Source organism: Anomaloglossus baeobatrachus, chromosome 7, assembly GCF_048569485.1.
Source record: "Anomaloglossus baeobatrachus isolate aAnoBae1 chromosome 7, aAnoBae1.hap1, whole genome shotgun sequence".
Classification (NCBI taxonomy): domain Eukaryota; kingdom Metazoa; phylum Chordata; class Amphibia; order Anura; family Aromobatidae; genus Anomaloglossus; species Anomaloglossus baeobatrachus.
The window spans coordinates 205,086,257-205,098,713 of NC_134359.1; the positions used below are offsets into that span (position 1 = coordinate 205,086,257).

Consider the following 12,457-nt stretch of genomic DNA (forward strand, 5'->3'; position numbering starts at 1 on the left):
ACGTGCATGATGGCCTTTAAACCTGAAGTGCCCATTGTAAGGAAGTGGGTCTATTTCAGTATAGCCCTTTGCCAGGGCAGCCAAAAATTGGGAGGCTCCACATTGTCCCTGGGTAGAGACGTGCATGAGGGCCTCAAAACATTAAGTGTCCATTGTCAGGAAGTGGGTGTATTATAGTATAGCCCTTAGGCAGGGCAGCCAAAAATTGGGAGGCTCCACATTGTCCCTGGGTAGAGACGTGCATGATGGCCTTTAAACCTGAAGTGCCCATTGTAAGGAAGTGGGTCTATTTCAGTATAGCCCTTTGCCAGGGCAGCCAAAAATTGGGAGGCTCCACATTGTCCCTGGGTAGAGACGTGCATGATGGCCTTTAAACCTGAAGTGCCCATTGTAACGAAGTGGGTCTATTTCAGTATAGCCCTTTGCCAGGGCAGCCAAAAATTGGGAGGCTCCACATTGTCCCTGGGTAGAGACGTGCATGAGGGCCTCAAAACATTAAGTGTCCATTTTAAGGAAGTGGGTGTATTTCAGTATAGCCCTTAGGCAGGGCAGCCAAAAATTGGGAGGCTCCACATTGTCCCTGGATAGAGACGTGCATGATGGCCTTTAAACCTGAAGTGCCCATTGTAAGGAAGTGGGTCTATTTCAGTATAGCCCTTTGCCAGGGCAGCCAAAAATTGGGAGGCTCCACATTGTCCCTGGGTAGAGACGTGCATGAGGGCCTCAAAACATTAAGTGTCCATTGTCAGGAAGTGGGTGTATTATAGTATAGCCCTTAGGCAGGGCAGCCAAAAATTGGGAGGCTCCACATTGTCCCTGGGTAGAGACGTGCATGATGGCCTTTAAACCTGAAGTGCCCATTGTAAGGAAGTGGGTCTATTTCAGTATAGCCCTTTGCCAGGGCAGCCAAAAATTGGGAGGCTCCACATTGTCCCTGGGTAGAGACGTGCATGAGGGCCTCAAAACATTAAGTGTCCATTTTAAGGAAGTGGGTGTATTTCAGTATAGCCCTTAGGCAGGGCAGCCAAAAATTGGGAGGCTCCACATTGTCCCTGGGTAGAGACGTGCATGATGGCCTTTAAACCTGAAGTGCCCATTGTAAGGAAGTGGGTCTATTTCAGTATAGCCCTTTGCCAGGGCAGCCAAAAATTGGGAGGCTCCACATTGTCCCTGGGTAGAGACGTGCATGAGGGCCTCAAAACATTAAGTGTCCATTTTAAGGAAGTGGGTGTATTATAGTATAGCCCTTAGGCAGGGCAGCCAAAAATTGGGAGGCTACACGTTGTCCCTGGGTAGAGACGTGCATGAGGGCCTCAAAACATTAAGTGTCCATTGTCAGGAAGTGGGTGTATTATAGTATAGCCCTTAGGCAGGGCAGCCAAAAATTGGGAGGCTCCACATTGTCCCTGGGTAGAGACGTGCATGATGGCCTTTAAACCTGAAGTGCCCATTGTAAGGAAGTGGGTCTATTTCAGTATAGCCCTTTGCCAGGGCAGCCAAAAATTGGGAGGCTCCACATTGTCCCTGGGTAGAGACGTGCATGAGGGCCTCAAAACATTAAGTGTCCATTGTCAGGAAGTGGGTGTATTATAGTATAGCCCTTAGGCAGGGCAGCCAAAAATTGGGAGGCTCCACATTGTCCCTGGATAGAGACGTGCATGATGGCCTTTAAACCTGAAGTGCCCATTGTAAGGAAGTGGGTCTATTTCAGTATAGCCCTTTGCCAGGGCAGCCAAAAATTGGGAGGCTCCACATTGTCCCTGGGTAGAGACGTGCATGAGGGCCTCAAAACATTAAGTGTCCATTGTCAGGAAGTGGGTGTATTATAGTATAGCCCTTAGGCAGGGCAGCCAAACATTGGGAGGCTCCACATTGTCCCTGGGTAGAGACGTGCATGATGGCCTTTAAACCTGAAGTGCCCATTGTAAGGAAGTGGGTCTATTTCAGTATAGCCCTTTGCCAGGGCAGCCAAAAATTGGGAGGCTCCACATTGTCCCTGGGTAGAGACGTGCATGAGGGCCTCAAAACATTAAGTGTCCATTTTAAGGAAGTGGGTGTATTTCAGTATAGCCCTTAGGCAGGGCAGCCAAAAATTGGGAGGCTCCACATTGTCCCTGGGTAGAGACGTGCATGATGGCCTTTAAACCTGAAGTGCCCATTGTAAGGAAGTGGGTCTATTTCAGTATAGCCCTTTGCCAGGGCAGCCAAAAATTGGGAGGCTCCACATTGTCCCTGGGTAGAGACGTGCATGAGGGCCTCAAAACATTAAGTGTCCATTTTAAGGAAGTGGGTGTATTATAGTATAGCCCTTAGGCAGGGCAGCCAAAAATTGGGAGGCTACACGTTGTCCCTGGGTAGAGACGTGCATGAGGGCCTCAAAACATTAAGTGTCCATTTTAAGGAAGTGGGTGTATTTCAGTATAGCCCTTAGGCAGGGCAGCCAAAAATTGGGAGGCTACACGTTGTCCCTGGGTAGAGACGTGCATGAGGGCCTCAAAACATTGTTCCCATTGCAAAGGAGCGGGTCTCCTGTCGTTGTAATGTCCATTCTGCAAAGAATGGGCGAAAAAATTTACCACTGGGGGTATACCTGAAACAAAGACCTAACTATTGTAACGGTCATCATGATGGCGCATGAGGAGAAGGAGGAGCAGTCCAGCGATTATCCAAAGTCGAGAAGTGTACCCATGGGTGAGTGGAGGTACATGGCAAACTTTAAATTCCGCTCTCATTTGCTGGTGGTGTGGTGAAGTCTGGCCCAATCCAACCCTTGTTCATCTTTATCAGAGTCAGCCTGTCAGCATTTTCAGTTGACAGGCGGGTGCGTTTATCTGTAATGATTCCACCTGCGGCACTAAAAACACGCTCTGACAAAACGCTAGCAGCAGGGCAGGCCAGGACTTCCAAGGCGTAGAGAGCCAATTCATGCCACGTGTCCAGCTTGGATACCCAATAATTGTAAGGCACAGAGGAATGTCGGAGTACAGTTGTTCGATCTGCAAGGTACTCCTTCAGCATCTGGGCAAACTTAGGATTTCTTGTGGCACTACCCCGCACCTCAGGGGCTGTGGTACGTGAGGGGCTGAGAAAACTGTCCCACATCTTAAAGACTGTTCCCCTACCTCTGGCGGATTGGACTTGTGCCTCTCTCGGCTGTACGCCTCGGTTGTCCACTGATTCCTGACCTATGCCGCTAGCGTTTTGTGAGGGGAATGCTTTGCCTACTTCCGTGAGTATGGCCTTCCGAAACTGCTGCATTTTGGTTGACCTCTCCTCCACGGGAATAAGAGACAAAAAGTTCTCCTTGTAGCGTGGGTCTAACAGTGTTACCAACCAGTAATGATTGTCGGCCAAGATGTTCTTAACGCGAGGGTCACGAGACAGGCAGCTTACCATAAAGTCAGCCATGTGCGCCAGACTCTTAACAGCCAGGACTTCAGTAGCCTGACCAACAAGATGACTGAACATGCTGTCCTCCTCCTCCTCCTCCTTCTCCTCCTCCTCCTCCTCATCTACCCTGTCCTCTGGCCAGCCACGCTGAATCGAGGATATGACTGGTGTGCATGTCATATCCTCAATTTGGCCGGAGAGTTGCTCCATGTCTTCATCCTCCTCCTCGTCATAGTCCTCCACTGCACGTTGTGATGAGACGAGGCTGGGCTGTGTGTTATCACCCACACCCACTACTGTTTCTTGCTGCAACTCATCGCGCTCCGCCTGCAATGCATCATGTTTGTTTTTCAGCAGGGACCGTTTTAGAAGGCAGAGTAGCGGTATGGTGACGCTAATAATGGCGTCATCACCACTCACCATCTTGGTGGAGTCCTCAAAGTTTTGGAGGATGGTACATAGGTCTGACATCCATCTCCACTCCTCAGGTGTTATGTGTGGAGTTTGACCCATTTCCCGACGGCTTAGGTGATGCAGGTACTCAACAACTGCCCTCTTCTGCTCACATATCCTGACCAACATGTGCAGAGTTGAATTCCAACGCGTGGGGACATCACACACCAGTCTGTGAGCCGGAAGATGCAAACGGCGCTGAAAGCCGGCAAGGCCGGCTGAAGCAGTAGGTGACTTTCGAAAATGTGCAGACAGGCGGCGAACTTTTACCAGCAGATCAGACAGCTCTGGGTATGACTTTATAAACCGCTGAACCACGAGGTTGAGCACATGGGCCACGCATGGAACATGTGTCAGCTGGCCTCGCCTCAAAGCCGCCACCAGGTTCCGGCCATTGTCACAAACGACCTTTCCTGGCTTTAGGTTCAGAGGTGTGAGCCAGTGATCTGCCTGCTGTTTCAGAGCTGTCCACAGCTCTTCTGCATTGTGGGGTTTGTCACCTATGCAGATTAGCTTCAGCACAGCCTGTTGCCGCTTCTCCGAGGCAGTGCTGCAGTGCTTCCAGCTTGTGACTGGTGTGGAGGGCACAGTGGATGAGGATGCGCAGGAGGAGGAGGAGGCTGAAGAGCATGACATTCCGGAGCTGTAGAGTGTGGGTGAAACACTGACTGAGGTAGGGCCTGCAAACCTTGGTGTGGGAAGGACGTGTTGCGTCCCTCGCTCAGACTGGGTCCCAGCTTCCACAATATTAACCCAGTGTGCCGTCAACGAGATGTAGCGGCCTTGCCCACAAGCACTTGTCCACGTGTCTGTGGTTAGGTGGACCTTGGGTGAAACAGCGTTGTTCAGGGCACGTGTGATGTTTTGTGACACGTGGTTATGCAACGCGGGGACGGCACACCGGGAGAAATAGTGGCGGCTGGGGACCGAGTAACGTGGGACAGCTGCCGCCATCAGGTCACGGAATGCTTCTGTCTCCACCAGCCTAAAAGGCAACATTTCCAGCGCAAGCAGTCGCGAAATGTTAGCATTTAGAACTGTGGCATGTGGGGTGTTGGCAGTGTATTTGCGCCTGCGTTCAAAGGTTTGCTGAATGGATAACTGAACGCTGCGCTGGGACAAGGACGTGCTTGATGATGGTGTTCTTTCTGCGTAGGCAACTGTAGGTGCAGGAGTGGAGGAGGCTTGTTCGCAGGCAGCATGGACAGAGGATTGGCTCGCATGCACAACCAGCGAAGACGTAGCAGTGACATCAGCAAGCACTGCTCCTCGACTCTGTTGTACTTCCCACAAAGTCGGGTGCTTGGCTGACATGTGCCTGATCATGCTGGTGGTGGTCAGGCTGCTAGTTTTGGTACCCCTGCTGATGCTGGCACGGCAGGTGTTGCAAATGGCCTTTTTTGAATCATCTGGATCCAACTTAAAAAACTGCCAGACTCGTGAAGACCTAACATTTGGACAGGCACCTTGTGTCGTCGTGTTGTTCCGGGGAACGGTTGCCTGACTTCTGCCTGGGGCCACCACCCTGCTTCTTACTGCCTGTTGTGATGCTACGCCTCCCTCCCCCTGTGCACTGCTGTCCTCGCTCTGCATATCCTCCTGCCAGGTTGGGTCAGTTACTGGATCATCCACCACGTCGTCTTCCTCTTCCGCACCCTGCTCCTCCTCCTGACTTGCTGACAATTGTGTCTCATCATCGTCCACCACTTGTTGAGACAAGTTGCCAACTTCGTGAGAACGTGGCTGCTCAAATATTTGGCCATCTGTACAGACGATCTCCTCATGACCCACTTCAATATGAGCTGGCGAGAGGCCAGAATGTGTGAATGGAAACGTGAACAGCTCTTCCGAGTGTCCAAGTGTGGGATCATTAATGTCCGAGGAGGACGTGTACTCAGCCTGGTGGTAGGAAGGAGGATCAGGTTCAGAAATGTGCGGTGCAGTATCACGGCTACTGACACTTGACCGTGTGGAAGACAGAGTGTTTGTGGTGGTGCCAATCTGACTGGAAGCATTATCCGCTATCCAACTAACAACCTGTTGACACTGGTCTTGGTTCAAGAGCGGTGTACTGCTGCGGTCCCCAAGAATTTGGGACAGGACGTGCGAGCGACTAGATGTGGCCCTTTGTTGTGGCGAAATTAGAGCTTGCCCACGACCTCGGCCTCTGCCTGCACCACCATCACGTCCACTTCCTTGTTCCTTGCCAATGCCCTTGCGCATTTTGCAATGCTGTGCACTGCTGACGTGTATATTCACTACTTGTGCGTTATATCAAAGTTTCTGGAAATTGCACACAAGTGCACCTGTACGCTGCCACCGACAGGCACACACGTGCGGTTTTAAAAACCAAGCACGGACGCAATAATAACCTAACACAGGTTTTAGGAGCAAAAATTAAGAACTCTGACACTATCAGCCACTGCTGACTGACGTGTATTATACACTACACTTGTGCGTTATATAATAGTTTGGTAAACGCACACCAGTGCACCTGTACGCTGCCACCAACAGGCACACACGTGCGGTTTTAAAAACCAAGCACGGACGCAATAATAACCTAACACAGGTTTTAGGAGCAAAAATTAAGAACTCTGACACTATCAGCCACTGCTGACTGACGTGTATTATACACTACACTTGTGCGTTATATAATAGTTTGGTAAACGCACACCAGTGCACCTGTACGCTGCCACCAACAGGCACACACGTGCGGTTTTAAAAACCAAGCACGGACGCAATAATAACCTAACACAGGTTTTAGGAGCAAAAATTAAGAACTCTGACACTATCAGCCACTGCTGACTGACGTGTATTATACACTACACTTGTGCGTTATATAATAGTTTGGTAAACGCACACCAGTGCACCTGTACGCTGCCACCAACAGGCACACACGTGCGGTTTTAAAAACCAAGCACGGACGCAATAATAACCTAACACAGGTTTTAGGAGCAAAAATTAAGAACTCTGACACTATCAGCCACTGCTGACTGACGTGTATTATACACTACACTTGTGCGTTATATAATAGTTTGGTAAACGCACACCAGTGCACCTGTACGCTGCCACCAACAGGCACACACGTGCGGTTTTAAAAACCAAGCACGGACGCAATAATAACCTAACACAGGTTTTAGGAGCAAAAATTAAGAACTCTGACACTATCAGCCACTGCTGACTGACGTGTATTATACACTACACTTGTGCGTTATATAATAGTTTGGTAAACGCACACCAGTGCACCTGTACGCTGCCACCAACAGGCACACACGTGCGGTTTTAAAAACCAAGCACGGACGCAATAATAACCTAACACAGGTTTTAGGAGCAAAAATTAAGAACTCTGACACTATCAGCCACTGCTGACTGACGTGTATTATACACTACACTTGTGCGTTATATAATAGTTTGGTAAACGCACACCAGTGCACCTGTACGCTGCCACCAACAGGCACACACGTGCGGTTTTAAAAACCAAGCACGGACGCAATAATAACCTAACACAGGTTTTAGGAGCAAAAATTAAGAACTCTGACACTATCAGCCACTGCTGACTGACGTGTATTATACACTACACTTGTGCGTTATATAATAGTTTGGTAAACGCACACCAGTGCACCTGTACGCTGCCACCAACAGGCACACACGTGCGGTTTTAAAAACCAAGCACGGACGCAATAATAACCTAACACAGGTTTTAGGAGCAAAAATTAAGAACTCTGACACTATCAGCCACTGCTGACTGACGTGTATTATACACTACACTTGTGCGTTATATAATAGTTTGGTAAACGCACACCAGTGCACCTGTACGCTGCCACCAACAGGCACACACGTGCGGTTTTAAAAACCAAGCACGGACGCAATAATAACCTAACACAGGTTTTAGGAGCAAAAATTAAGAACTCTGACACTATCAGCCACTGCTGACTGACGTGTATTATACACTACACTTGTGCGTTATATAATAGTTTGGTAAACGCACACCAGTGCACCTGTACGCTGCCACCAACAGGCACACACGTGCGGTTTTAAAAACCAAGCACGGACGCAATAATAACCTAACACAGGTTTTAGGAGCAAAAATTAAGAACTCTGACACTATCAGCCACTGCTGACTGACGTGTATTATACACTACACTTGTGCGTTATATAATAGTTTGGTAAACGCACACCAGTGCACCTGTACGCTGCCACCAACAGGCACACACGTGCGGTTTTAAAAACCAAGCACGGACGCAATAATAACCTAACACAGGTTTTAGGAGCAAAAATTAAGAACTCTGACACTATCAGCCACTGCTGACTGACGTGTATTATACACTACACTTGTGCGTTATATAATAGTTTGGTAAACGCACACCAGTGCACCTGTACGCTGCCACCAACAGGCACACACGTGCGGTTTTAAAAACCAAGCACGGACGCAATAATAACCTAACACAGGTTTTAGGAGCAAAAATTAAGAACTCTGACACTATCAGCCACTGCTGACTGACGTGTATTATACACTACACTTGTGCGTTATATAATAGTTTGGTAAACGCACACCAGTGCACCTGTACGCTGCCACCAACAGGCACACACGTGCGGTTTTAAAAACCAAGCACGGACGCAATAATAACCTACTAACAGGTTTTTTTGGGGAGCGACAATTACAGTACAGACAAGTCAGACACTATCTGGACTGTTTTACACTGTGTACACCAGCCCCAGATATGAAGGCTGGTATACGGTCACCACTACCCTGCCTGCCTGCCTGCCTGTATACTGCTACAATAGTCCTGACAAGGACTCTTTTGGTCACTAGCCTGTATTCAGACCTGGCTATACCCTGCCTGTATATAGCAACAATAGTCCTGAGAAGGACTCTGCTACTGTACGCCGACCTGGCTATACCCTGCCTGCCTGTATACAACTAGAATAGTCCTGAGAAGGACTTTTGGTCACACTGTTTGCAGCCCTGCAACTGAAAAAGCTATAAAGGGCCGCAAAGCTTTCCCTGAATCAGCGACACTCTCCCTACACTCACTGTCAGAATAGCTGTGAGCAGAGCACAGCGCGCCGGCCGATATAAAGGCTCGGTGACGCTGTGCAGGCCGGCCAATCACTGCAATTCCACAACTAACAGGGCTGTGGCATTGCAGTGGTCTGCCAGCCAATCCCTGCATGAGGGCTGGCTCTCAAAAGAGCGCCAACATGCAGAAATGAAGACCACGAGTAAAGCACGAGTATCGCGAGATTACTCGGTCCCCGCCGAGCAGCCCGAGTACAGTGATACTCGTGCGAGTACCGAGTAGTGACAAGCATGCTCGCTCATCACTACGTATGACTACTAATCCATTGTGCTCTGCATGCATGGTTTTTGAATCCCATACTTGTTGAAGTTACCTTCATCTCCAATGTTGAAACTCTAAATTATCTTTTTCAGCCCAAGCAGTGAGTATTTCCAGCATTTCCTGTTCAAGAAGGCTGCTATCAAACTTTTCTAACATTTCAGTCTGGCAAAAGTAAACCCACTGTTTTCATTTGGCATGCTTGATGCCATCCTACATTGGCTGACATCTTCTTCCTTTTGAGTACTTTGACAACACAGATTTAGAATCTCTCCATTGCACTATCTAAGGAAGGGATATGAGAAAGACAAGTTTGACTTTATAGTATTTTTACAAGGAAAGTACACTGTTAAACATAGAAACTTCAGTACTGAGGCTATGAAAAGAAGGCACTGCTGAGATTCGAACTCAGGATCTCCTGTTTACGAGACAGGCGCTTTAACCAACTAAGCCACAGCACCACTTTGTGTAAGGGTAGAAAAGCACTACTGGTAGAGTCGCCCTCACCTCATGTCTTTCAGTGTCCTTGAATGTCTAGAGATAGACGACTTATGCAAATTCTTTCTTTACTGGACTAATTTTTAGGGCTTCAATAGTGACAAAAAATACAATCTTTATTGAATTACTGATATTAAAACCCTAAACTTTGGTTAATCTCTGATAAAGTTTGAGCTTGTCCAACTCTTGACATAATCCACTGTTGTAGATATGATAAGAGCCACTTTGCCAGAAGCTCATACACAATCTTTAGTGAAATTGCACAGACTTGTCAAAATCCTCATTAGATCACATCAGCTGGCTACAGACTCTTCCTGTAGACGAGCTGCCGAGTGGTTATGGCGTATGACTACTAATCCATTGTGCTCTGCATGCATGGTTTTTGAATCCCATACTTGTTGAAGTTACCTTCATCTCCAATGTTGAAACTCTAAATTATCTTTTTCAGCCCAAGCAGTGAGTATTTCCAGCATTTCCTGTTCAAGAAGGCTGCTATCAAACTTTTCTAACATTTCAGTCTGGCAAAAGTAAACCCACTGTTTTCATTTGGCATGCTTGATGCCATCCTACATTGGCTGACATCTTCTTCCTTTTGAGTACTTTGACAACACAGATTTAGAATCTCTCCATTGCACTATCTAAGGAAGGGATATGAGAAAGACAAGTTTGACTTTATAGTATTTTTACAAGGAAAGTACACTGTTAAACATAGAAACTTCAGTACTGAGGCTATGAAAAGAAGGCACTGCTGAGATTCGAACTCAGGATCTCCTGTTTACGAGACAGGCGCTTTAACCAACTAAGCCACAGCACCACTTTGTGTAAGAGTAGAAAAGCACTACTGGTAGAGTCGCCCTCACCTCATGTCTTTCAGTGTCCTTGAATGTCTAGAGATAGACGACTTATGCAAATTCTTTCTTTACTGGACTAATTTTTAGGGCTTCAATAGTGACAAAAAATACAATCTTTCTTGAATTACTGATATTAAAACCCTAAACTTTGGTTAATCTCTGATAAAGTTTGAGCTTGTCCAACTCTTGACATAATCCACTGTTGTAGATATGATAAGAGCCACTTTGCCAGAAGCTCATACATAATCTTTAGTGAAATTGCACAGACTTGTCAAAATCTTCATTAAATCACATCAGCTGGCTACAGACTCTTCCTGTAGACAAGCTGCCGAGTGGTTATGGCGTATGACTACTAATCCATTGTGCTCTGCATGCATGGTTTTTGAATCCCATACTTGTTGAAGTTACCTTCATCTCCAATGTTGAAACTCTAAATTATCTTTTTCAGCCCAAGCAGTGAGTATTTCCAGCATTTCCTGTTCAAGAAGGCTGCTATCAAACTTTTCTAACATTTCAGTCTGGCAAAAGTAAACCCACTGTTTTCATTTGGCATGCTTGATGCCATCCTACATTGGCTGACATCTTCTTCCTTTTGAGTACTTTGACAACACAGATTTAGAATCTCTCCATTGCACTATCTAAGGAAGGGATATGAGAAAGACAAGTTTGACTTTATAGTATTTTTACAAGGAAAGTACATTGTTAAACATAGAAACTTCTGTAAGAGGCTATGAAAAGAAGGCACTGCTGAGATTCGAACTCAGGATCTCCTGTTTACGAGACAGGCGCTTTAACCAACTAAGCCACAGCACCACTTTGTGTAAGAGTAGAAAAGCACTACTGGTAGAGTCGCCCTCACCTCATGTCTTTCAGTGTCCTTGAATGTCTAGAGATAGACGACTTATGCAAATTCTTTCTTTACTGGACTAATTTTTAGGGCTTCAATAGTGACAAAAAATACAATCTTTCTTGAATTACTGATATTAAAACCCTAAACTTTGGTTAATCTCTGATAAAGTTTGAGCTTGTCCAACTCTTGACATAATCCACTGTTGTAGATATGATAAGAGCCACTTTGCCAGAAGTTCATACACAATCTTTAGTGAAATTGCACAGACTTGTCAAAATCCTCATTAGATCACATCATCTGGCTACAGACTCTTCCTGTAGACGAGCTGCCGAGTGGTTATGGCGTATGACTACTAATCCATTGTGCTCTGCATGCATGGTTTTTGAATCCCATACTTGTTGAAGTTACCTTCATCTCCAATGTTGAAACTCTAAATTATCTTTTTCAGCCCAAGCAGTGAGTATTTCCAGCATTTCCTGTTCAAGAAGGCTGCTATCAAACTTTTCTAACATTTCAGTCTGGCAAAAGTAAACCCACTGTTTTCATTTGGCATGCTTGATGCCATCCTACATTGGCTGACATCTTCTTCCTTTTGAGTACTTTGACAACACAGATTTAGAATCTCTCCATTGCACTATCTAAGGAAGGGATATGAGAAAGACAAGTTTGACTTTATAGTATTTTTACAAGGAAAGTACACTGTTAAACATAGAAACTTCAGTACTGAGGCTATGAAAAGAAGGCACTGCTGAGATTCGAACTCAGGATCTCCTGTTTACGAGACAGGCGCTTTAACCAACTAAGCCACAGCACCACTTTGTGTAAGGGTAGAAAAGCACTACTGGTAGAGTCGCCCTCACCTCATGTCTTTCAGTGTCCTTGAATGTCTAGAGATAGACGACTTATGCAAATTCTTTCTTTACTGGACTAATTTTTAGGGCTTCAATAGTGACAAAAAATACAATCTTTATTGAATTACTGATATTAAAACCCTAAACTTTGGTTAATCTCTGATAAAGTTTGAGCTTGTCCAACTCTTGACATAATCCACTGTTGTAGATATGATAAGAGCCACT

At 46.4% G+C, this 12,457-nt stretch overlaps 4 non-coding genes across 4 annotated transcripts; all 4 read right to left on the reverse strand.

Moving 5' to 3' along the window:
- Window positions 1-9,569: 9,569 nt before the first annotated feature.
- Window positions 9,570-9,643, reverse strand: TRNAT-CGU (transfer RNA threonine (anticodon CGU)). Its single transcript has one exon. It is a non-coding gene; the product is annotated as a tRNA-Thr (tRNA).
- A 777-nt stretch (window positions 9,644-10,420) lies between these two features.
- On the reverse strand, window positions 10,421-10,494 carry TRNAT-CGU (transfer RNA threonine (anticodon CGU)). Its single transcript has one exon. It is a non-coding gene; the product is annotated as a tRNA-Thr (tRNA).
- Window positions 10,495-11,270: 776 nt separating this feature from the next.
- On the reverse strand, window positions 11,271-11,344 carry TRNAT-CGU (transfer RNA threonine (anticodon CGU)). The gene has a single exon. It is a non-coding gene; the product is annotated as a tRNA-Thr (tRNA).
- A 777-nt stretch (window positions 11,345-12,121) lies between these two features.
- On the reverse strand, window positions 12,122-12,195 carry TRNAT-CGU (transfer RNA threonine (anticodon CGU)). Its single transcript has one exon. It is a non-coding gene; the product is annotated as a tRNA-Thr (tRNA).
- Window positions 12,196-12,457: the final 262 nt, after the last annotated feature.